At 39.7% G+C, this 26,046-nt stretch overlaps 1 long non-coding RNA gene across 1 annotated transcript; it reads left to right on the plus strand.

Moving 5' to 3' along the window:
- The first annotated feature begins 5,339 nt into the window (after positions 1-5,339).
- On the plus strand, positions 5,340-24,046 carry LOC308610827. The gene is made up of 3 exons (XR_014014664.1): positions 5,340-5,742; positions 22,883-22,967; positions 23,999-24,046. It is a non-coding gene; the product is annotated as an uncharacterized lncRNA (long non-coding RNA).
- The last annotated feature ends 2,000 nt before the right edge of the window (positions 24,047-26,046 follow it).

Raw genomic sequence — 26,046 nt, forward strand, 5'->3', positions numbered from 1 at the left:
ACATTCTCACACACACACACACGTATAGTTGGTATTGTTAGTTTAGGTTTTGTTTGCCCTCCCATCCTAGCATGAGAAAATTAAGAAACAAAGTCAAACCAAAAAAAACACTTTAAAAATAAATTTGAATAATATCCTTTCCCTCCAGAACATTTCTCTAAAGCAGTATTATCATTAATGGCAGTACAGACCAGAATTTTTTCCCTTAGACATAAAGGCATGGTGAAGAAGTCTCATTAAAAACTGGAATCTAAGCTTTCAATGTCAAATTCTGTCTCTAATCTTCTGCAGTAAGCCATAATGATTAAAGTATAGGAATCTGAATCAGAGGTCTGGTTTAGTATAATCTTTTTTGTAATAAGCTTTGTACCTTAGACAAGTCATTTATCTCTCCATTCCTTAATTTCTTCATTTATAAACGGAGATGTTAAGAGTATTGATATTCAAGGCTAATGAAAAAAGAATGCATCTAAGTACTGTATCAAACACTTTAAAAAGTAACCAGTTCAGGTTCTCTGCCCATTTTTAAATTGGAATATCTGGGGTTTTTTGATATTAAATTGTATGATTTCTTTAGATAATTTGGATATTAACTCCTTATCAGATATATCATTTGAAAAAATCTTTCATTCAGTAAGTTACCTTTTCATTTTGTGATGGTTTTCTCCTCTCTGCAAAAGCTTTTCAGTTTGATATAATGACACTTGTTTAATTTTACTTCTGTTGGCCATGCCTGAGGAGATAGACCCCCCAAAAATATTGCTAAGATCGATGTCAATGTATTTTTCCTAGGGGTTTTATGGTTTCAGGTCTTAAATGTGAGTCTTTAATCCATTTTAAATTTATTTTTATATATGGTATAAGGAAATAATTCAGTTTCACTCTTTTGCAGGTAGTTGTCCAATTTTCCTAACACCATTTATTGTCTTTATTTCATTGTATGTTCTTGCCTCCTTTGTTGTAGATTAATTGATCACATAACTGTGGGTTCATTTCTGGGCTCTCTATTCCACTGACCTATGTGTCTGTTGTTATGCTAATACCATACTGTTTTGATTACTATAGCTTTGTAGTATAGTCTGAGATCAGTGCATGTCATACCACCAGGTTTGTTTTTCTTTCTCAATATAGCTTTGGTTATTGGAGGTTGTTTGTTTGTTTGGATGATTCTATACAAATTTTAGGATTATTTGTTCTAATTCTGTGAAAAATACCATTGGTATTTTGATAGGGGTTACATTGCTTTGGGAATACATACAAATGACCAAAAGACACATGAAAAGATGCTCAATATCACTAATCATCTGGGAAATGCAAATCAAAACCACAGTGAGATATCACCTTACACCTGTCAGAATGGCCATCATCCAAAAGGGAACCCTTGTGCACTGTTAGTGGGAATGTAAATTGGTGCAGCCACTATGGAAAACAGTACAGAGGTTCCCCCAAATGTTAAAAATAGAATTACCATATGATCCAACAATTCAACTTCTGAGTATCTATCCAAAGAAAACAAAGACACTAATAAGAAAGGATGTATGCACCCCTCTGTTCATTGGAGCATTACTTATACTAGCCAAGATATGGAAGAAACTAGTGTCCATAAATAGATGAATGGATAAAGAAGATGTGGTGTATATATACACACATATATAATGAAATATTACTTAGTCCTAAAAAAGAATGAAATATCTTCACTTGCAACAACATGGATTGACCTAGAGTACTAGGTGTGCTAAGTGAAATAAGTCAGACAGAGAAGAACAAATACTGTATGATTTCACTTATATGTGAAATCTAAAAAAGAGAAACAAACTTGTAGATACAGAGAACAAACTGGTGATTACTAGAGGGGAAGGGGGATGGGGACTGAGAGAAATAGGTGAAGGGGATTAAGTGGTACAAATTTCCAGTTATAAAATAAATGTCTTGGGGATGCAATCTACTGCATAAGGAATATAGTCAATAATACTGTAATAATTTTGTATGGTGATATATGGTTACTAGACTTATCATGGTGACCAATTCAAATGTATTTAGATGTTGGATCACTATGTTGAACACTTGAAACTAACATAATATTGTATGTCAACTCTACTTCAATAAAAAAGTGACCAGTTAACATTAATTGGTATTATAATTACATTTTCTCTTCATAAAGGCACATTTTATTGATTTTTTCATTATAAAGTATAAAAGTACCTTTTACTTTCAAGATGAGTTCTAAGATTACTTGTTAATGTTAATATGGCAATTTAAAATACGTCTAGATATAATTTAATTTTAATTGCCTAACACAAATATGTCTGATATTCACCATTATGAGTTCAAACCTTTTAGTAAAGATGTCAAATGAGTCACCAAAACATTTTTGTTTATTGCCTCTCATTGAACCCTAAATGCTAACAAGACTTTTTGTTGGAATGAGGGATCAACATTTTATACTCTTTAAGAACTAATGCCATAGCTGTTTTATTTTTATAAATAAAGCTCTTTCCGTTTACTTTGTAGTGTACAATTTTTGACTGGCCTGGAAAGAGAAAAATTATTCTTTGGGCTGACAAAAATGATAAAGAGGCTCATTGCTGATGAAGGGAAGAAGACAAAGAAGAATAGAGAATGAAGGATTAGTTCCTCTTTCAAAAGGGGGTAAGATACTAGAGCTTTCTGCAGGGAAACTGAAGCACACCTTTCTTTCTGAGATTTGAAAGGAAGAGATGCCCTACATTTAAATATCTAGAGTATATCTTCCATTTAAAAATGAACCTAGCTAATCATCCAGTGAGGAAGAAAAGAGTAAAATAGCCTTTGATCAAGTCCTTTCTGTGGTGTTAAATGCAACGAATTATAATGAATATCACATATCTAATGAGTTCAAGAATTCCCCTTGGAAGAATTGGTCTGTCCTTTACAAAAAAGAGAGTTCAAGTGAGTTATTTGCATTTGGTAGGGAAGCTCTACTGTCTAAATCATACTCATTTAAAGGTGAAGTTCAGGGCTTCCCTGGTGGCGCAGTGGTTGAGAGTCCGCCTGCCAATGCAGAGGATACGGGTTCGTGCCCCGGTTTGGGAAGATCCCACATGCCGCGGAGCGGCTAGACCCGTGAGCCATGGCCGCTGAGCCTGCGTGTCCGGAGCCTGTGCTCTGCAACGGGAGAGGCCACAACAGTGAGAGGCCCGTGTACCGAAAAAAATAAAAGGTCCAGTTCAAAGTCTGCCATAATTTGTTATTATATATGTAATTTTTGAAAGTAATATACAGTTATATATGTATATAACATCAACAAGAAAGTGACCCACTTTAGAGTCAAGAAAATATATAGGTGAAGTGTAAAAGGGTTGGAATAGATATACCATAACAGTAACAACAAAACAAAACAAGACAACAACAAAAAAACTGGAGTGGCTAAGAAAATATCAGAAAAAAATATATTTTAAGATGAAAATTTTTACTAGAGACAAAGATATTTTAAAATGATAAAAGGATTATACCATCTAGAATGTATAATAATTATAAACTTATGTGCACCTAACAACAGAACTTCAAAATACAATGAAGCAAAATTGGCACAACGGAAAAGAGAAACAGACAGTTCTACAATAATAGTTGGATACTTTAATACCTTTCTTTCAATAGCAGAACAGACAGAAGATCAACAAGAAAATAAAAAAACTTGCACAACATTATCAATCAACTAGACCTAACAGCCATCTATAAAACATTCCACCCAACAGCATCAGAATATACATTGTTTTCAAATGCACATGGATATACTATATGCTAGGCCATAAAACAAATTTCAGTACATTTTAAAGGATATAAACAATACAAAGAGTGCTCTCAGATGACAACAGAATGCAATAAGAAATCGTTAACAGAAAGAAATTTGTTGAAAATCACAAATGGAAATTATACAATATATTCCTAAATAATTCATGGGTCAAGTAAGAACTCATAAGGGGAATTAGAAATAATTTGAGATGAATTAAAATGAAAGTATAACATATTACTACTTGATTGGTCGCACATAGTCTTTTGAAAAGCAGAGGGGTTAGACAAAGAGATCTAAATTAATTAAAAAATCATTTATTATTCTGGGAATAAAAAGAACTGGGCTTAGTCTCAGTTTTGCCTTTCTTTATCTTTGTGTCTGTTGATCATCTTGGAATAGTCATTACATAGTCAGAATACAGTTGCCATCTCAGGAATCAAATACTGTTATCTCTAGGGCTACCATAACAAGATACCACAAACTTGTTAGCTTAAAAGAACAGAAATTTATTTTATCACAGCTCTAGAGGCCAGAAGATCAAACTCAGAGTGTTGAGAGGGCCATGTTCTTTCTGACACCTCAAGGGGAGGATCCTTCTTTGTCCTAACCAGATTCTGGTGGTGGCCATCAATCACTGGTGTTGGCATTTTTTGATTTGCAGCTGCATCACTCTGGTCTCTTCCACTGTTGTCACATGGAATTGTCTCTGTGTGTTTCTGTCTCTGGAAACAATTTAAATAGAAATTTGTATTTTAAAAAAACAAACTGTTGATTACTATGCTCTATTTAGATAGTTCCTCTAACCCACCCACCTCCATTTCCCCATATGTATTTGAGAAGGAAAGAGGAACTCCTGTGAGCTATCATTTTGGAAAAAAATCAATGATACCGTGTTTTACTAGAGATGCCTCTTATCTAAAATATTTGAATTAAAAATAAAATCTGGGGAAATTGTCACCCAGTTTCCCTCTTCTAGAGGCATGATCTAAATGATAGGCAGCAGAATATTTTATAGCCATGAGGTTTGCTGACATTATTGATTTGATCCAGAATCTGTATTTTCTCTCTAAAGAAAACAGTATTCTCTCTTTCCTTTCTTTAATTTATAATGTTGATGTCTTAAGATTATTGTCAGAGAGGATGCTTGTAGTTCAAATGATTTGGCTGTATTTCACCAGTATTATTACAAGCTAGTCAAACAATGGCTGGGCTCCAGTATAGACCTCGGTCCCTTTGTTCCACTGGGATACGGATGTGAAAGCCACTGTTGCCTTATATTCCAAAGACCAAATAAATAAAACAAATAAACACAAAAAAACAAGTAAATGAAACTGTCTTAAAACCAACTCTCTTTTCTTCCTCATCCATGTTAATTCTCTTCTACCTAAAATTACTTCCTGGAAGTGATTCTTATGTTTCTTAGAGCCTCTTTATGTATATATCCACACTAATGCATATAAAACTGTTCCTTGTAGATCTTTTACTTTTTCCATTTGAAGAATTATTTTCACATGTCATATAGAGTTTATCCATTGCATTTTTCCTGTGTATTTGAGCATCATAGGAAGATAAATTCTACTCTTGAAAATGTTAACTGGTGACTGAGACACAGAAAGCTATTCTTCTTACCATTTTTCAATAGTGAGTAGTAGATTCTGTAGGGGTGGAATTTTAAGATGTAAGTATACTGTTTTTCTACACTCCAATTACGTTCCCCTTATCATAGAAATTGACCAGTGAAGTGTGCTGCTGACTTTTCAGAATCCATGTACATACAATCCATTAAGTTATTAGATATAACGTTGGTCAGAAAAGCATACTGTGAAATGTTGCTTTTATTTAAACTCCCACTATTTTCACTCCATGGTTTCAAGATTTGACTTCTTTATTGCCCTCTGGTAGTGGGCTCTGTGAACTGCATATTTACGGGTCTGGAGCACATATCTTCCCGGAGGTATTCAACTCCTCAGGTACAAGCTAAAGAGTAGATGATAAGAAGCATTCATATTTATTAAAACTAATTAAGAATATCAGTAGCCTGATGACTGTTGTTTCTAAAAATATAAACTATTTATCCTTCTGTTGTCAGACAAGCATATTTCATGAAAAGAAGTATAAATCCTTTTTTGCTTGCAATAAAAGAACAATAATTGAAGGTATTCTTCATTTGGACCAAATACCTTCTCTGAAAATATAAGTTAAAATAGGAGTTGAACTTTTGCAAAATACTCTTTAGTAAATAAAACTCCACATATAATTTCAAATCATCATTGAATTTTACCTTAAATTTAAATATCTATATTGACTTAAATGCTGTCCTCTGTAATTTTGGATGATTCCCTCCTTTATATCTTCTTCCTCTCTTCAACAAATAAAATACATATGAATGCCTAACATGAGGTAGGGTATTCTCTGTGAAATAATGATGTTGGTATACTTGATTTTGACTTAGCAGAGGGATTGAGCCTCTGTGTTGGTGAATTCTCCCCAGATGGTGCGTGGGGAGAGGGTCAGGCATGTCTCTGTGCTCCTGAAGTTTTCTCTGTGAAACTGTCAACCTCCAATATCAGAAATAACTTCCTTCGTCAGAAGGGATTTTCAGACATTAAAAGTTTTCTCTTAAAGTGCAAGTATTTTTAAAATCTATAAAATATAGGGCATTATACATTTTCTTTAGTTACTACAAGCTGAATTTTAACTGAGAAGACTGGGGACTCCATGTATGTGTACATTCATGCATGCATGCATGTTTGTGTGTTACACGTGTGTGTGTGTGTGTGTGTGTGTGTGTGTGTGTGTGTAGGTCTACTGAGGATACAGAACATATTCTGCACAGAGCCATGGTATATCAGAAGGGAAAAGAGTATAAAGAGTATAAAGGACCAGCTTCACCTGCTTAATTTGTCCCCTGACCTGGTGTCGTCTTATTTTCCACCATCCTTTGCTGATCTGTGTACTAAATACCCAGGGTTCCTGGGTACCCCCAGGTACCTCTGTAAGTTTGACAAGCCTATCAATATCCCATGTACAGTGGATGGAACCTGGACTTTTTGCCCATATAGTTTTCCTTTCCCTCAGAGTTTTCGTCTGAGCTATGTCATGGGGTAGGTACTGTTGTGAAAATTTGTGCTCACTTGTTAAATAGAAACTACTCATTTAACTGTTTAAACAAATAAACAGTATCTTGAGTCAGTTGCACGGCACCTCCAGTCTCCACAAAGCAGAGTTACTTTGGGACAGGAAGTTCTTTTAGTTTCCCCTTAAATCAAAATACAAAGTTATTGAGCAATTCTAGGACCAACCCTATAGTTGCAAACTTGGGAAGAGCTCACAGGATTCTGTAATTGTTTGTTTACCCCCTTACTGGGACAGCAAATAGCTCAATAGTTCTTATACTGAAGTCAAAAGGAAGAATAATACCGGAACAAGATCTGCATTTAACGTCTACGTCTTATTTTTATTTTCTCTTGGCACATAGTAGGTAACTGTTAAATGTTCTCTTGATAAATATTAAAAACACACAAGATACTTCATATACTAGGGGTCATAAAATTTCAACTTTTCTTTTGGTGTAGGGGTTGATGATGAAAAGTTTGGAAACTTCTGATCCATGTTAATGTTCCTGCTTTGAGAACTGCAGGGCGCAGCTTTTAGATGGAAAAAGTTGCCAAGAGGACCAGAAGTAGAATAAAGACATTTATGTAATTCTTCCTTATAATTTCATTTATTGGTTTTCAGCATCTAACTTTGAAAAGTTGCCTGAGGCTGCCTAGGGTCTGCAATAAGGATCACAGCTGTGCTGTCCTACCCCCTCCCCACACGTGGGGAGCAGAGCCTTCCCAGCAGTGCTAATAGAGCCCCATGGCTTTCCGCCCACCTCGGTACTGCTCAAAGCAGTGGCTTTTTTCTACCAGCCTCACCCTTCTCCATGTAAATCTTTTTCTTCTTTCCAGTTTTATTGAGATATAATTGACATGTAACACTGTATAAGTTTAAGGTGTACAACATCATAATTTGATACATGTATATATTGCAAAATGATTATACCACAATAAGGTTAATTAACACACCCATGACCTTACACAATTAATTACCTTTTGTGTGTGTGTGTGTGTGTGTGTGATGAGAACATGTAAGATCTACTATCTCAGAAACTTTTGAGTATGCAATAGAGTGTTGTTAACTATAGTCACCATGCTGTACATCAGACTCCCAGGATTTATTCATCTTACAACTGGAAGGTTATACCCTTTGACCAACAACTCCCCATTTCCTCCACTCCCCAGCCCTTGACGGCCACCATTCTACTCGGTTTCTGTGAGAGCAGCGTTTTTAGATTACACGTAAAAGTGAGATTATGCAGTGTTTGTCTTTCTCTCTCTGACGCATTTCACTTAGCATAATGCCCTCAAGGTTCATCGAAGTTGTTGCAAATGGCAAGATTCCCTTATTTTTTAAGGCTGAATAACATTCCATTCTACATATGTGCCATATTTTCTTTATTCATTTGTCTGTCAATGGACACTATAGAAACAGAAACTCACTCAGTTCCTACAAGTGTCCAAGGTAACAATAGACAAAATATGGATGTTGGTGGGTGTAAATCCAGGCAGTAGGTTAGACTACATCCCACAGGCAGGAAGACCACTATTTTAGGAGGAGCTGCTTTGAATATGAATCAAATAATAATTGATTTATATATCACCAGTTCAGAACTAACTCATCTGTTTTAGACACCTCACCATAGATATGAAATGCGAATGAGTGGAAAAGGAGGCTTCTGAAGGCAAACAGTCATAAAACCCATTATTATTCTGTAAAAAGGAGACTATACAGTCTTACCTTTAGAACCTCAAATCAAAGAAAGACATGTAGCAGCCTCAGTAGGATATAATCACAACAGAAAAAATACAAGCAGAAGGCAGAGGAAAAAGAAGTGCCATTTGGTATGGGAATAACTAGCTCTGTATGTCTCAAAAGCCTCCTATAAACATGTCTGGGTGTCAATACAGTGTAATAATTAATATCCATAAACCCTGAGTCTTAAGAAAAAAGAACTGTATCTTTTGCTTTCTTTTAGAAAGGGACAGAAAGGTAACTATATTTGCTTTAATAAATACAGAGACTTGGTGCACTTAAATATTTGATCAACTAATTTTAAAAATGTTTCTTACAGCATACATCATTTTCTGATGAAACGGGTAAAATAAGGTTCTAGGGTGTGAGGAGGGCATGAGGTATTATACACATTTTCTTTTCTGTCCTTTTGTAGCTGAATATCCTTTTCCAGGCCTAAAGAAGTAGTAAAATTATGGATCTAAGATTGAATAAAAGGTTTCATAGACATATTTTACATATATGCCATTAGATTTCCACAGAGTTATTTCAGGCTGCTGACAGGCTGCTTGCTTGAGCTGAGACCCCTCTAAACAAAGCCCAGGAAGAAACTAACAACTGTGAAAGCCAACTTATTTCTTCTGTGAGTAACTTGGCTGCAGAGCAGACTAATTACGCCTTTAACCACACTGTTTGAACTCTTTGTCCTTATCTGGGAATCACTATTCTGAAAGTAGAGAAGGGGACTAGGGAAGTTAAAAGAGACAAAAGATGTAAATATGGTCTCTTTGCAGAATCTCAGAGGTCAGGCAACAGTTCTACCTCAGGTGCAGCCTGAATGCTAGTCTCCACCTGGAGTGAATCACTGAAGGATCATTTCTCAGCACATAGTCAGTGTTGGTTAAATTTTCATATTATTTTATCCCAGTGAATAATACTGATGAGGGATTTTGAAACTATTACATTCCGCCAAAGGACTTGATTTTGTAATGATACCAAACCTTGGAAAATAAAGGAAGTAGAGATTGGTGAATCCTTGACAAATTATTAGAGTTATAACTGATTGTTTCATAAGGAAAGATAGGGAATGGATCATTTCGGAACCTGAATGAATACTTTGAATCTCATCTATTTCTGTTAAAACTACAGGTTAGTTGAGCTCAAAAATTGTAGGTATAAAAATTGTGTTTTTTGGTAATAAAATTTGTTTTAACCCTTCTCTCAATTATGCATTTAAATGTTGACCAATTCACAAGTAACTGTTTACGGTCAATGGATTGGCAAGTGGCTTTGGGATCATTCATTTTATAGTCTGGGATTTCCAGTGTTATCTTTATTTTCCCATGTATACTCTATTTCATACATTTTATTAGCAGTAGTAGTAGAAATAGTAGTAGTAATATCATTATTATTTAGTTAGAGTAGAATTGTTTCTATAACTTCTTACGGTCAGACATATACTAAGCAACACACATTTTGAAAGCACTGGTGTTGGAGTAAATTCGATGTTGATGAGACTCGTCACTGCCCTTAAAGGAGCTTGTCTTCTAGTTGGAAAGATGTGACATATACAATAATCTGAGGCATTAAGTAAATACATGGGTCTGAGGGCAGAAGATCCTGAAGGAAGCAAGCTGCAAAGAACTCATTTTGAATCCTGGCATTCATATTGGCAGATCTCCTCACACCTTTTTAGGACAGTTATAGACAAAGCAAGTAGGACTGGAGAATACACTACAATGGCCAAAATAAGATTTCATGTCATTTCAGCCTAGGGGATTCTTTCTAGGCTTTGAGCATATGATAATTTAAATGCCACCTAAATAGTAAATTTACTTTAATGCTGACAATGTAGAAAAGATATTTTGCTGCAAAAGTATACACAGTAGTAACAAGTGGATTTTGGAAGAAACTAATATTTTGTCTTATACTGATACTACACTATTGCCCTAGACCTAGCAGCAGCCTTTACTCTTTGTTGTTTTCTTCTAAGACTAAAGAGCCTCTTTTTTTTTTTCCACCAACAGATCTCAGAGCAATCTGAGTGCACTGGCCAGTTGGGACACAATTATCATTAGAATTTTTGGCTAGAGAAGAAAGCTCCTAATTTAAGAATGGCTTTTTGCCTTCTGAGAGCTCAGAAGAGCAAATTGCAAGCCATCTACATTTATAAAACATGTTTTAGTATGGAAAATTTCAAACATCTACAGAAGTAAAAAGAAAGAAGTAGAAACGTTCATCAATTGTTCTCATCAAATGTCCATTTCAGGCCAATACATTTTCTCTACACCCTCTCTGACTACTACTGCCATAATCCCCAGCAATTTTAAAGCAAATCCCAGATTTCTTTTTCTCAGTGAAAACGTCAGTATACACATTTCTAAAATGCAAGAACTGCCCTTTGTAAGCTCAACTATGTCATTATCACACATCCGCAAATAATAATAATTCCTTAATATCAAGAAATAGCCAGTCAGTTCATGTTTCCTTGATTGTCCTATACATGTATTTTTATTTTAATAACCATTATTTATTTGATTGCTGATCCAAACACAATTTCTTTTAAAGTATAGGTTTAAAAGAACTCAATTTGCTCATTTTTCTTGCAAGTGTTTGTCATTGAATTCAAAGCATTCATCAATTAGGGTTCCCAACTGTCTGGATTATGCTGATTGCATCCCCTTTATGCTTATACATTTATCATGCTCCTTTGGCCCATGTATTTACTGTCAGTTGGTAGATAGATCTAGAGCACTGACATAATTCAGGTGTGATTTTTTGTCAAGTTTACTTCATAGATAATATTGATGAATTCCAAAAGGAACTATAAAGTGTCTGTCTTACTGTGATGTTGCAGCCATTAATGATCAATGTCTAGCTCCATTAATTTATTAAGGGTACCAAATGGTGATAGTCTACTAATTAGATTATTATTCATTTATTAGCTAGAACATTATTTCATCAAATACTTGGTTGCCCTGAGTTACAGTTTAATTAGGAAAGGAAGAATAAATGTTTCTTTTATTTTATTTACCAGTTTTACAAAAAAAGGAAAAAAACAGGAGAGAGAAAGGTTGACTGCAAAGTAGCTTCCGAAGATGACTAATGAGGCATTTTCTTTCTTTGTTGTTGTTTTCAGTGAGGTTGTTATAAATATCGATGCAGAGATTGTCCCCTCTTAGGTTCACGGATCCTGTTCAAGTTGGCTCCTGAGTCCTTTCCACACAACCACAGTAGTCTTTGAAGTCTTCCCAGCTCTCTTGTATGACAAGGTGTAACAGGAACATCTAGTTCGTTTCTTATGCTGGATTTGAAATCAGCTATTTCTCCAAGGAGGCATTATCCACTGTGTTTATTCAAACTTGTGTTCCTTCTCGTTTAACCTTCTCTCGAGACATGATTTTTTTAAACAAACTACTTACTGAATTTTTTCACCTTTTCAAATCTTGCTATTCTCCAATCACTTCATTTCTGATTTTTTCTAATTTCTTTTATGTTTTTCTTAAAAGCAGTTTCTATTCCTTTTAAAATTTCTTTTACTTTTTCCGCAATATCAGGCAATAAATTTCATTTGTTCTGTGGACGTGTCTTTCTGTCACGTTTTCAGGATTTGCTGGAACTTTCTTTTCACCCTTCTTTTTTCTTTTTTTTCCTCACTGATTTTCTACAGGATGTGAATGGAATACTCTTCTGTCACTCATTTTTAAATGAAATAAGTTTCCACTTTAGAAGGGAATCATAGATCAGAATATAATTTCTAGCTTCAGAACTCCAGGGCTCACTATCTTCTATTATGTTCACAACATAATTTTTAAAAATGACCTTAAAATTTCTAAAATCTTCCTCCTCGGCCCTCCTCTGCCCATTTACCCAGGGCTCCTCTTTCTTGTCCTTGTTGAGTATGGGGATTTGTTCTGGAATGGTGCTTTGGTATGATAGGTGTCAAGGTTTCACAGACCCCAGAACACTTGGCATCCTCAGAACATTTCAAAGTTCTTGCACTCAGCTGCAAGGTGGAGCCTGCAACGTTCACTCCCGGTTTCTGTCGCTGTTCTCAATGAGTTTTTGTCTCAGTGAGTTCTTGAACCATAGTAACCTTTGGCTCTCCTGAAAGAGAGAGAGAGTCCTTCCCTCGTCTTCCTCCCACACACCTTGGGATACACATATGTAGGTCTTTTTCCTGTTGTTGATTTGTTCCTACCTGGCTGTATGTTGCAGTTAATGTGGACACCTTGTTGTAGATGTTGTCTGTGGGTTTTTGATCTTGCTATTCTAGATGCTTTTCTTTCTTCTTTGTGGGGGTGGGGGCTTGTGTATTTAGGGGAGGGGTGGCATATTCAGGGATAAAAATCTTCTCTGTAGCCACCATCATTTCCCCAGAATCCTCTGCCATTAATATTTAAAAGAAAATCATAGGAATCATTATCCGGATCCTTAGGATAATCATTACATTGTATCTGTCTTTTTTGCAGGCTTCAAGCTGCCTGTGGCTCCCCACGTTAGTATACTGACATGACTGGGCAATGCCTAATTTGACAGGTTCTTTCTGTACTACCTTCCTCCTAATCATGACAGTCTTGTACGCTATACGTAGTCTTCTTTACTGATAGGGAATTTAGAAAATACAGGAAGCCATGGGTTTAATAGCTGAAAGTGGAATTAATGTGTTATTTTTCTCAGGTAAAATATCATAAGACTCCTTAGGCCAAAGTTGTAAAATGAAATCGCAAATTTCCTGGAATCATTTTGCAAACGTGAATGCCCACATAAAGTACACTAGGACTTGAATCCAAGGAATAACACATTTTTAGAGCCTCCAGATTTATAAACTTAGTACAATTCTGCATTACTCCTTAAGGCAACTGAAGAAAATAATTTTGTGATCAAATAAATATTGATTTTATCAACATAGTTATTTTAAAAGTTTATAAAGCTTTTAAAAAATGTTAAGGCTCTGTCAGGCTCATCAGTTGTTATTTCTTTTCTAGAATCTTGGATAAAGGAACAGTCGTTTGAGGGGAAACATGGTATAAAATGGGAAGATAATCTAACAGTGAAGATAGTTATATCTCTTCCTGTGTGATGAACTACTCCTAAGCTTGGTGGTTTAAAACAGCAGGCACTTTATCTCCTCACAATCTGTGAATCAGCAGAATGGGCTGGGATCCCCTGGGTGGATCTATCTTGCTTTCTCCTGAGGTGACTACTGAGGCTGCCATCATCTGGTTGCTGGACTGGGGCTGGTTGCTTTCACATGTCTGGCCATTGATGCTGGCTGTGGCCTGGGCCTATTCTCCACTAGGTTAGCCAGGCTTCCTAACATGTCAGGTTTCCATGAGGACAAGCCCTAAAGCACGAGTACTCTCCAAGCTTCAGCTCTTGATATGCCATTGGGCCAAAGCAAGTCATGTGACCAAACCCAGGTCAAGGTGGAACAAAACTACACAGGGTGAGAAAACGGGGGGGAGGGTCATTTTCACTGGGGGTCAGTAGTCTAACAAACTGCTGCAATAACTATATAAAGAAAAGCCCCCCGGAGGACAACTGGCAAAAAATAAATGTGTGCGGGGTGGGGTGGGGGTTTGGCATGGGGGGGGAAAAGGCAGTAAGCAGGGGCTACCAAAATCTGAAGATTCTGGAATTTTTGGAAAATCCACTGGGATTACAGGAGTTACACAACCATGTTCTGACACCAGAAGAAAGGTCCCAGTTGAGCATCAGGGAAATCTAGCGCTCTTCCTCCATTGCATCAATTTCCACATTTCTTTGACTCAGCATATTTGTAGAATGAATCATGACTTTCTATAAATTTTTAGTTCAGTTTTTCAAAGAAATAGTGACCTCGCTTCTATCTGCTGTGCCACAAAAATGCCGTAGAAAAAAATTCCTTCTGTTAAATCGCTCACTAGGTGAAATTGTATGTGTAACCTAGTACCAAAGAGGTATTAAGAATCGCCACAGCCGAGCCGGCCCTCCGCACCACGCACCCTGTAGCAGCCAGTGGGTGAGCCGGGAGTCGAGGAGGTCACCGTGGGAAGGAGGGGCGCGGGCAACGTGTCAGCCTCCTTCCGTCTCCGTGGAGCCACCTCGTGCCTCTGGTACAGGGAGTCGTCCACAGCAGCCGTCGGTGGCCAGCCTTGCAGCGCTGTGTTCTAGGTCAGTAGCTTCCAAGACTCCAGTTGGATTCATTGGAGTAGGCAACGTGGGGAATACAGTGGCAAAAGAGCTCTTGAAACATGGCTAGCCACTCACTATTGCTGATGTGTTCCCTGATGCATGCAAAGAGCTGCTAGATGCAGGTGAACCCGGTAGTGTCTTCTGCAGCGGATGTAGCCGAAAAAGGTGACAGAATTATTACAGTGCATCAATGCGCTAGAAGCTTATACTGGAGCAAATGGAATTCAAAAAAAAGTGAAGAAAGACTGTTAATAGATTCTAGTACTTTTGATCCTATGGTTTTGAGAGAATTGGCCAAAGAAGTTGAGAAAATGGGAGCAGTTTTCACGGATGCCCCTGTTTCTGGTAGTGTGGGAATGGCTCGGTCTGGCAACCTCACATTTAGGATGGGAGGGGTTGAGCTGCTGTGGTGCATGGGCTCCCATGTGGTGCATCGTGGAGCTGTCGGGACTGGCCAGGCTTCGCAGATCTGCAAACACTTGCTGTTAGGTGTTAGTAGGATCGGAACTGCTGAAGCTATGAATCTGGGACTCAGGTTAGGGCTTGACCCAAAACTCTTGGCTAAAATCCTAAATACGAGTTTAGGACGATGTTGGTCAAGTGACACTTACAATCCTGTACCTGGGGTGATGGATGGAGTTCACCTGGCTAATTACTATCAGGGCGGATTCTGAGCAACACTCATGGCTAAGGATCTGGGATTAGCATGAGGCTCTGCTACCAGCACGAAGAGCCCAGTCCTTCTGGGCAGTCAAGCCCATCAGATCTGCAGGGATGTTGTGCATGAAGGGCTACTCTAAAAAAGACTTCTCATTCGTGGTCCAGTTTTTGCAAGAGGCGGAGACATTCTGAGTTTGCCCTCTGGCTGTGAACACTGAAACACTGAAACCAAACTGTGTCTTGGAGCCCCTTATGGCTCACTCCACAGGAAAGTGGGCTTAATCAAAGGTCAACTGTCTGCTTTTGAGTGTCTAGGTCAGGGGTCCCCAACCCCTTGGCCTTGGACGGGTACCAGTCCACAGCCTCTTAGGAAATGGTCTGCACAGCAGGAGGTGAGTCGCAAGCAAGCCAGCTATAAGCTTCATCTGCCGCTCCCTATGGCTCACATTACCGCCTGAACCCCACACACCCCGCCTCCCCTCCCTGGAAAAATTTGCTTCCAGGAAACTGGTCCCTGGTTCCAAAAAGGTTAGGGACCTCTGCTCTAGGTCACAATAGATCCTGGGATTTTTCACCCATTTTAAACTGCTTATTCTTTTTATCTATTTAACAAACATCATCTGTAATTTTTTTTTCTGCAAGCCACTGATGGTAACTGCTAGCTAGCTAGCTGATTGGCCTTTTTCAAAAGTTTGATTCCTGAGCATCTTCAGCTAAAACGCTGCCTACTTCACTCAGGATATTATTTACTCCACTTTACATATAAAACTAAAATTGTTTTCAACAGGATAAAATCTATCCTCGAGGAAAGAAAAGAAATTGGTGTGAGAAAAGGTATTAGAGAAAGGGGAAGTATAGTGAATTACTACCTGTGTGCCTCAGAAAATTTGTCCTGTTATCCCAGTGGTGATATTCTTGCATTGAGATTACTGGTTTATTTTCTAGGAGTTGTTAAAGCAAGAGAACTCCTTGCTGCATGTTATGTAATTTGGACTCTGTTACAATTATCTTGGTGTGCCCCTCTTGTAACAACTTCCCATACTCAGCAAACTGTTTTTTTCATATTTTTGCTTCCTTGTCCATTTTTACTGCATATTTTTTACTTCAAAAGAATGACATCTTTAGAACTGTTTCAGAGCCAGCGATGATATGTGCTTTAGATAATTATTACACTATGCTAAATATAACCATATTCTTTTGAATTCAAATAAATTTCTATGCTGATAAAAAAAGAGAGGCACATTTCATCAATGTTTAAATAGTATCCTTCCTCCTCTAAAACTTAAAATAGGATTCAGTCTGATTCCTAAAGGGTTATTTTCTTCAACAACAAGAGCTGACTTAGGCCATTTCTTGGCAGTGGAATCTGAGCATAGAGGTCTCTGTCTCCCTGCCCTTTGATTCTCACTCACGGTATCCTGGGTGAATGTAATGGATGGGCGTGCCCTTATGACTTAGCCCACTGCTACTGCTCCTGCTGAGGGTTAATGGTGTGGGCCACTTTAAATCTTGCCCAGCAAAGTGCTGACATCTGGGGTTTCCTATCAAGTTTACCAGATATTCCACAGTAATTTCATAATTTACACAACATAAAAACACTGATCTTGAGCTTAGGAAAGCATTTCATTTAAACAGATACAGAACACTACTCTACAAAATGGTTTAAAATTTGTGAGCAATTACATTAAATAAACTCTAATATAAATTAATCTAATACAAGTAAACTAATAGTTGGAAAGCTACTGGTCGCTTCAGAAGCGGTGGCTACGGATAACTTCAAAGTTGTTTCCTCAGTGCATTAAGAGGCGAAACTATTTGCTGTCAACTTCTTCTTGGGGAAGCTTTTTTCCTTAGTTTGATGCTGATTCGCGTTATGAATGTATAGGAACCATTACTGGTTCTTCCTTTCCATATTCAGTGCACCATTATACTTCTATCCTCTTAAGATCTGGATATCTGTTACTGCTACTGTTGGCTGGAGCCTGGCAGGAGGAAAGCTATCAAGAAAAAAGGTCAACAAGTGTTCAAGAGTTTTAGCATACTACTGAGACTTTTTATCTACCATAATCATAAGAAATAATAATTAAAATTACAGCCTGGTCAGTGAGACCTTGAGTAAATTGTGGAAGCATCCATGTTTCCTACAGTTTCAGGGGATGGATATTTCCTGTTATTAACTCTATATCCTCTTCAACTGGAACAGAGAGACCTTTCTCTGTTGAAGCAGTTTTGTCTTTTTCCTGGGCATTTTCAGTTTTCTCTTATGAGAGATTTGTAAAGCTTAACCTACACAAACTTACACATACACGTATAAAGCAAAGAAGGGATAGAGTAATCTTGAGAGGACACTGTTTTGTAGCAGGCACACAAGACAGAGGTAATACTCCCTGATTGCATTTGCCTCCCTAGCCCCATCTCCTTTGTGGAAAGCATCAGCATTCTGAGTGGTCTCTGCAGCCCACTAACTGGACGGAACACTGCATTGGCATTCTTAGGGAGCACTGATGGTCCCTCCGGAAACTGTGGTTAGAGCTTGTGCAGCCAAAGTGCACAGGAAAGAAACAAATATACTTCATATAACATGCTTACTCTGTTTTGCTTAATTAGCACTTACTCCCTGTAAAAGGCTGATTTCTGCTTTGACAGGGAGTAATCGAACTCTGTATTCACCCAAACCATAAAATTAAAGTTAACATACCTCAGCTTTTCATCCTACTGGAAGAAATGTATGAAATCTAAAGTTATTTTTTAACTGCTGCTGTTTAGAATGCCTGAGGCCCATTTGCTGAACTTGTTAAAGAGCAGTGTTAATGAGGGTATTTTTCGTTTCTTTCTTTTCCGACCACAGCATGAATTCTCAGCCCAAAGTGTGCCCTGTTTCCCACAATAGAGACGGGGAAAAGTGAGAGTCTCTCACCACAAAGCATGAGACAACTACAAATACTTTTCTCCCAGAGTTAACATTGATGAGAGTCTTTGTGGAAAAGGACTTCCTCTTTTTGCGGGAATACAGTAGAAATGCAAGTCGTATTCTCCATAATTTCACTACTGGAAAAATAATTTCATAGTCCATATATATATATATGTGTGTGTGTGTATATATATATATATATATATATATATTTTTTTTTTTTTTTTTTTTTTTTTTTTTTTTTTGCGGTACGCGTGCCTGTCACTGCTGTGGCACTTCCTGTTGCAGAGCACAGGCTCCGTACGTGCAGGCTCAGTGGCCCTGGCTCACGGCCCCAGCCGCTCCGTGGCATGTGGGATCTTCCTGGACTGGGGCACGAACCCGTGTCCCCTGCATCGGCAGGCGGACTCTCAACCACTGCACCACCAGGGAAGCCCCATAGTCCATATTTTTTATTGGTCTTCTTAAAAACATATACAGTGTTTACAATAAGGAGTAAAAGAGAAGATTTTCAATGCGATATTTCAAGGAGCACTTTGTAAAGGCGGGATCCAGTCCCAGCTTTGGAAAATTAACACACACCTATGAGATCAAAGAGTCACCTGCAAAAAATTTTATTATGTTTTTCTTTCATACTAGTTTCCTAAAGGTGCATTGTTACTTCTTGGTAATGTAATAGTCAGAAATGACTATATGGTGGCCATTTGAGGAAGAAGTAGCTCTTACATAAGTGTCTAGTGACCTTATCTCTTTTGATACAATACCTCTTGGTTTCAGAGGCTTGCACAGATTTCCTCTAAATGAATAAACTTAGTAAGATTCTTCTAACTATCAATTAATCTAAAAGTAGATTTAGAAATCTACTTCTGAAGCAGTTTTGTTAAGTAATTATTGGTCAGTTCTCTTTCTGATTGGCACTTCTTTCTGCAAAACAAATCCCTGTACTTAGAACAATGAATACCACCATCCCTGGCTCCTTGATTATTACACAGTGATGTTTCTTGAGAAAAAAGCTTACCCTTTTTTGGGGGAAACTTCAGTCCATGAAGTAAAACTTCATTAAAACTAGATCTGCTTCTAATGCCAGTGTGATGCAGATCAGTATCCCCTTTCTTTTGACTTTCCAGGCTGTGTGAAGAGAATGGTATGGTTTGGTTTAGGAAGGGTTGTAGCTTAAGAGGATTGCATTATGTTTCTGTGTCACTTTGGGGGGTTTTATTTCAATATTATATCCTGTTCTGTAAAAACACCATAGTCATTCTCTTACTTCTTATTAAATAATTAAACGCTGCCCTTTGTTTACTTTCCCCTTCTGATCAGAAGACTCCTCTCCACTCTAGGCCTTGATCTGAGTTCCAATTCATCAGCTTGTAGTAGCTACACTTCTGGTTTCTTTTTTTTTTTTTTTTTTTTTGCTGTATGCGGGCCTCTCACTGTTGTGGCCTCTCCCGTTGCGGAGCACAAGCTCCGGACGCGCAGGCTCAGCGGCCATGGCTCACGTGCCTTGCCGCTCCACGGCATGTGGGATTTTCCCGGACCGGGGCACGAACCCGTGTCCCCTGCATCGGCAGGCGGGACTCTCAACCACTGCGCCACCAGGGAAGCCCTACACTTCTGGTTTCTGAAGTCAGACAGATATGGGTCCCATTTCTGTCTTCATCAGTTATAATTTAGCCTCTGATATATGCATACCAGAGCTGGCAGTGACAAACATTTTGCTTCTCCTTATTTTCCCAGGGTTCTGTGCATTTTAATAGAGGATCACAATATTTTAAGTAGAGCTGGGATGGGGTGGAAAGAAAGAGCAGGAAAACATGCTTTTAGGAAGGTCTGAAATACAAATCACATGGAGGTAACTGCTTGAGAGAAAACCACCCCTACCTGAGTATTGTCAATAAAGTAGCACAGGGAGGCAAACGAATCAATTGTTCACTAAAAATATTTTTCTTTAGAAGAATAAAATTCACAAGAAAGCCTCATTGCAAATAAAATATATTTGTTTTCCTAAAGGAAGATATTTGAAAAGTCGTAGTAAATACCTGCTTTGACCTTCTGTGTCCCTAGTGTTCTATCTCCACTAAGTTTTATGAACACTACATAGAGGAGGAGCCTGAGTCTCAAAGACCATAAGTAAGAGAGGGATTCCAGAGCCTTTGCAAGGTCCATTATGCCCCATGACTTCCCATTGCTTGTGCTGTTCATCCAGATAGGTGCTTAGGATACCAGAATGAATACATCTCTTTCGAGAGGTTTTTAACAGACATTAGATACTAAGCAAGTATAACACCTAACAAATAGAACAGAATGCTTTATTTAAAGCAGAAACAGAATAAATGCTCACCTAGTATCGTTTAAATCTCCTTTAAATTATTTTTTGAATCAACATGTTTATATTTGAGGGTATTTTCTTATTTTTTCCTAGTTCCCTTTACTTGCACCTCCTTTCTTTTTCCCAACTGAAAGGTTTATGGTTTCAAAAGTAATTACTTCTTGAAGAAAGTTTTCGTGTATACTAAGTGCTACCTAATGGAAGCCATAAGCATAGAGTCTGCTAGCATTTAGAGTGGTATAATACACAGCCAGGTTGAATCAAGTGGGAGAGAAGGTTAATCATTCTTTTAAACTGGCAGTGTTGCCGGAGGTGGATTATTATGCTTTTTGAATCTCTTATGTGCTATAAGTCTCCTTGATCACAATCACTACGTTAATGGTTGAGGTTTTGAATTAGAGGTGTCTCCTGGACTCAGCTGGGCCAAGTCCCTTCATCTCTCTGGCCATATTAGGTGATAGTTTTCTCATTTCAATACACGATCTATGTTAGAGGGAGTGTTGACTATACCAGACTTTCAACGTGGGCACCCAGAAAGTGGAAGAATCTCTCTATTGGTGATTAATCATAACTCTTTTCATTGTGAATATAGTCCTTCCCTTAGGTAAGGCAGGAAGACCATGAAAAATAGAAAGTTCTCGGGTGTCTGTGGAAGCTGGAGTGCTCTCGACCTGTCAGCTCACTGGCAGAGCAGGCTTCGTCCGGACACTAGAGAACAAAATGTGAAATTGGCACCAGCCAGCCTCTCCATTGCACAGGGTATCCCTATTTAAATTTGACAACCAGGATATTTTACAATTTGAAATTCTTGTCATCTGGTTTTCTTTAGTTTTTTCTTTGGGTTGAAAAGACTGAGAAGCTTGTTAAAAAATCTGGAATTCTGATGGTGAGGCTTAACCAGATGTATTGAGTCATCAATCAGCAAACATTGACCAACGCTTACCATTCCCCCAGTTACTATACTAAGGACCCAGACACGTCTCAGATAGTGGCCTTGCTCATTCACTGTATTTACAGTACTTTTTTCTAAATGTAACCAGAGCTCAGGTAAAGACAAGACATTGATTTGAGTCTGAAGTAAACAAAGCTGACTGGTCTGATCCCTTCAGTTTCCAGAATTATTTTGTTTCAGGTAGTAATTTTCCCAGACCAATAGAACAAAGTCCTATCGTCTATTTATTTAATATTTTATCACAATAGTCCTTGCCCCTTTGACCTCTAGTGAGGAAACTTGCCTAAGAAACTGAAATATGCTTAGGTTCTATGGGTAAGTGCAGATAATGATATGAATGAAATTGAAAATGAAAAGCCAAAGGTGGAAAAGGCAGTTCTGAATAGATGAAGTAAGACAGAGGTATTTGAAAAATCAAGTAGAAAAGATACCATAAGGAATGGAGAGCTTCTGGAAGTCTTCTAATAGGTGAGGGGTTGGTACATCTTTTTTTTTTTTTTTTCTTAATAACATGTCTGGCAGTTGTATGCCAGAGAAAGTTATAAGGGGGTTGACTATATGCATGAAGTCCAGTGAGAACACTGTTTCTGTAGGCCACTGACGATGTTCTGAGTGTACATTCTATAGTACTAGAAATTAAGTTAGGAAACAAAGGGTAATCTGATGTCATTTTAAATGAAATTTCACAAATGATTAGAGCTAAAAGGTGTCTTTTTTCACTCAGCCAACACGTTGAGCACGTACTATGGGGCAAGCACTGTGCTTATGGGTAAGAGATAAAAGAAAAAATAAAGGCCAGAGGAACTCAAAAGAGAGTGTGAGAGATACATGAACAACTCATTACAATCGAATAGGGATAGGCTATTAAATAAAAAGATCATAAAAATATAAATTTGTAAAACAGAACTTGGAGTCAGTAACCCTTCTAGGGGATATTAAAGAGAATGCCAACAATGAGGGGGTCTTGGAATTAGGTTTTGAACGTCAGTAGGAATGTTCCACGTGGAGAGAAGGTCAGGGGCATACCAGGCAGAAGGAACATCCTGGACTGGAGAACCAACACAATGTATTTAAGTGACTGTAAATGAGATTCTTTTTGACTAGAGCGTAGGGTATAAGTTGCCAAATGGTAGAAAATAGAGTATAAAAGTTAGGGTGGAATGAAAGTATAAAGTGTCATAATTCTTATGATGAAAGATAGGTGTTTTCTACAAAATGGGTTACTTATAAATATTTTAAAAATAGAGACCCCGAGAGAGGAGCGCGCCCGAGGAGCAGCCCCCGGACCGGAGCCTCGGGAGCCTGGGGCTGGTGAGCGAGTCCCCACGGGGTAGGTGTTGCGTCTGCAGGCCTGCAGGCGGTTGTGGAGCCTGTGGCCCTTGGAGAGCAGGGCTTGGGAGACCGCGGCTTGGAGAGCGGGGCTTCGCTTTGCCTGCCCCAGGGCCCGCAGTAGAGCCACCGGGAGGGTTTGACCGCTTCCCGGAGGTGGAGGGGCCGGGCTGGAGGACAGGGCCTGCTGCTCCGGATGGGGCTCCCCTGGGACTTGTGAGCTCTGGGTGTCCTGGGGGAGCAGGGTCCACAGGCTCGGCCGGGACGTGCCGCGTCCTCCCCTCCGTCCAACCCCGATCCTCCTCCTCCTCCCCCTCCTGTCGCCGTCTCGGCATCTCGCACATGTGTCTCAAGGCGCGTCAGCACCTTGGTTGTCTACTGTAAGCGTCCGCCGCCCCCCTGGGTTGTGCCCTGTGGAGTCGCCCAGTGTAATCGGTGCAGGATGAGTCTGCAGGGCTTCTGTCCTGCTGCCTCGGGTGAGGAAGGAAGCGATGGGGCCTGAGAAGGGAGATGACTTGTCCTAGACCCTCACCGGGTGTGCACGTGGGGTCGCTCACAGAACTCCAAACTCCTAGGGCAGGTGTTCTGTCCACTTAAAGTCAGCTTTAATAAAAGATGTTTTTGAGCGTCGCACTTAAGTTTGTAAAGTTTGTACAAATCATTGCAAGACTGAAACGCACCTGAGTGTGTCCCTTTATTCTGGGTATCCTGTGGATGTTCTGATCTAAGTTGTTAACAGACTGAGAAGAGGTAAACTATAAGCGTTTTTTAATTTCATATTTAATGACGGAGGTTTATTTTAATAGGATTCAATGTACACTCGCTACGGAAAAATAAAGTATCCCCTCAGGTACCAGAGTCACGTGGGAGTTACAGACCTGAGGGTGGTTGCTCCCTCCTTATTCTCACAGGCCCTTCTGAAGGTGAAAGGACGGGTCTCCCACAGGTGTCTCTTGTGGAGCGCGGGGCGGGTGCTCGTGCACCCCGAGCCGGTTCAGTCGTAGCTTCACTGCCTGCGTTTTCCTTCTCCAGGTCCGCCTCCACTGTCACAGTCCTGCACGTTGTTCCAAGAGCAGCGGAAAATGAGTCAGCCTCTGGTGAGTTTTGCTGTTTATGTGTTTACCCGCTGCTGTTCTTTTGTGATAACACCTTGGGAGGTGAATAGTTCAAAAGTTAAAATGGGAAACTAGGAGTCGGTAAAAGATGTGGTTAGACAAAGCGTAGAGGAGCAGGTCAGCACCAAGTGTTTCTGGCAAGTTCTACGTGTAGATCCCACGATCCTCTTAGAGCCACAGTACAAGCCTCGTGTTCTTGACATTTGTGGCAAAACACCATCCCTTGCTTGACTTAAATGGTCCTGCCGAAGTACTTTTGTTCTCGAGCGTTAAAAGGTTTCCTTGAGGATCCCGCTGTAGGCCGCGAGCCTTCCTGAGCAACAGCCCCTAACGTGTTGACGTCGGTGCCTTCCTTGTGCTTCCTGTAAGCCGAGAGCGTGCTGTCCAGGGAGCACTCAGTGCATATAAGTTGTCTGTTCAGTAGAACACCGTTGTCACATAGGTACATTGTTTTCAGTGCTCAGTCGAGGGATGCAATGAGGATCATCTGGAAGAACAGCCTTGTCACCCTTCCAGTAAACTGCGCTCTTTGTCTCTTAGAATCTCAGAGGGTCGCGCTACACACCATGCAGTGAGGTCTCTGGCAAAGATTCTTGTTTCCCAGCTGAATTGTATCGTGCAGCCTGCGGTCTTGGTTCTGCCCCTCCACGGAACCTGATCCGGTTGAGGTGACCTGGCATCCAGCATACAAAGCAGTGGAGATTTGCCAGTCGTCACCTCAGACCACTGTCGCCTTGCCATCTGCAGAGTCTGCTCTGTGGGTTTCTGTGACAGATCTCTCCTTGCTGTCTTCCTGACTGACTCTGTCTTCCGCCCTCTGTGTGTGTTGTCGTTTCACCCTTGGTCCATGACTCTCCACCCCGTCTGATCTCACCCTCTGGTGCTTTTCACCTCCAGCTCTGTCAGTTCTCCCCCCTGGACCAGACAGATGCCTCTGTCCAGCCACTTGCCAGCATCTCTATGGAGTTTGTCCAAAGGGCACCTCGGATGACTAGATCCAGTAGATCCAGAAATGATTATTTACAGCTCCCCTGCCCCTTGCCTTGTCCTGTTGTCCCTGGCGGCTCATCGTTGCATCATCCAGCCTGTCACCTGCCCAGAAAAATGAGTTCATTCTAAAGTCCTTCTCCATCCTCTGTTACCACGTTGTAGTGTGAGGCTTGTTAATGTCGTCTTCTGGATGGTTTTAAAACAGCTTATCTGTTCATTTCTGTAGTTACAGAAACTTCTTTTCTGTGCCGCTACCTCTTTCCTCCAGCAGCTCAAGTGTATTCTCCACGCTGAGTATTTCTCCTAAAATATTAATCACAGCATTTTGTCTGCATGTGGGAAGCACTTTAGAGGTTCCCTGGGTGACTGGACAAACGAGGTTGCCTTTCCGCGGAGCCATTAACCATCGAGCCCAGCACTGGGGGGAGGTCCTAACTCGCCGATGATGCGTTTGGATGGATCTGTGGGGTAAAATCCTGATCGGAGAGGCTTAGGAGAGAGGAGTGGGAGAACTGTGTTTGTTCTGGTCCCAACTTTTTCAAGACATTTTGCTGTGACGGGGAAAATAGAAACTGGACAGTAGCTGGGGTAGTAGCTGAGGTCCGGGGAGGATGTTGTGTTGTGTTGTGTTGTGTTGTGATGGGAGAAATAACAGTGGGAATGATCCAGTAGATGCGTGTGGGGGAGGGGAGAGCTGCTGCCCGTGGTCCTGGAGTGGGGAGGGGATGGCAGAGCTGGGTTGCAGGTGGGGAAGCCCTCCGATGGCTTCTGTGTTCTCAGGGAAGCAGCTCCTCAGCTGAGGGTGAGGGTGAGGTTGGGGGTTTGAGGGGAGAGCAGAGCTCTGGGGCCCAGCTCCATCGTGACCATCAGCACACACAGTGCATCCAGCTGGGAAGACTGTACTTGCCTTCCCTGCCTGAAAAGCCATCTCCTTTCTTAAATGTGGGAGTAATTACTCTTTGGGGAGCCTATGTA

Source organism: Mesoplodon bidens, assembly GCF_964165515.1.
Source record: "Mesoplodon bidens genome assembly, contig: HAP1_SCAFFOLD_238, whole genome shotgun sequence".
Taxonomy (NCBI): domain Eukaryota; kingdom Metazoa; phylum Chordata; class Mammalia; order Artiodactyla; family Ziphiidae; genus Mesoplodon; species Mesoplodon bidens.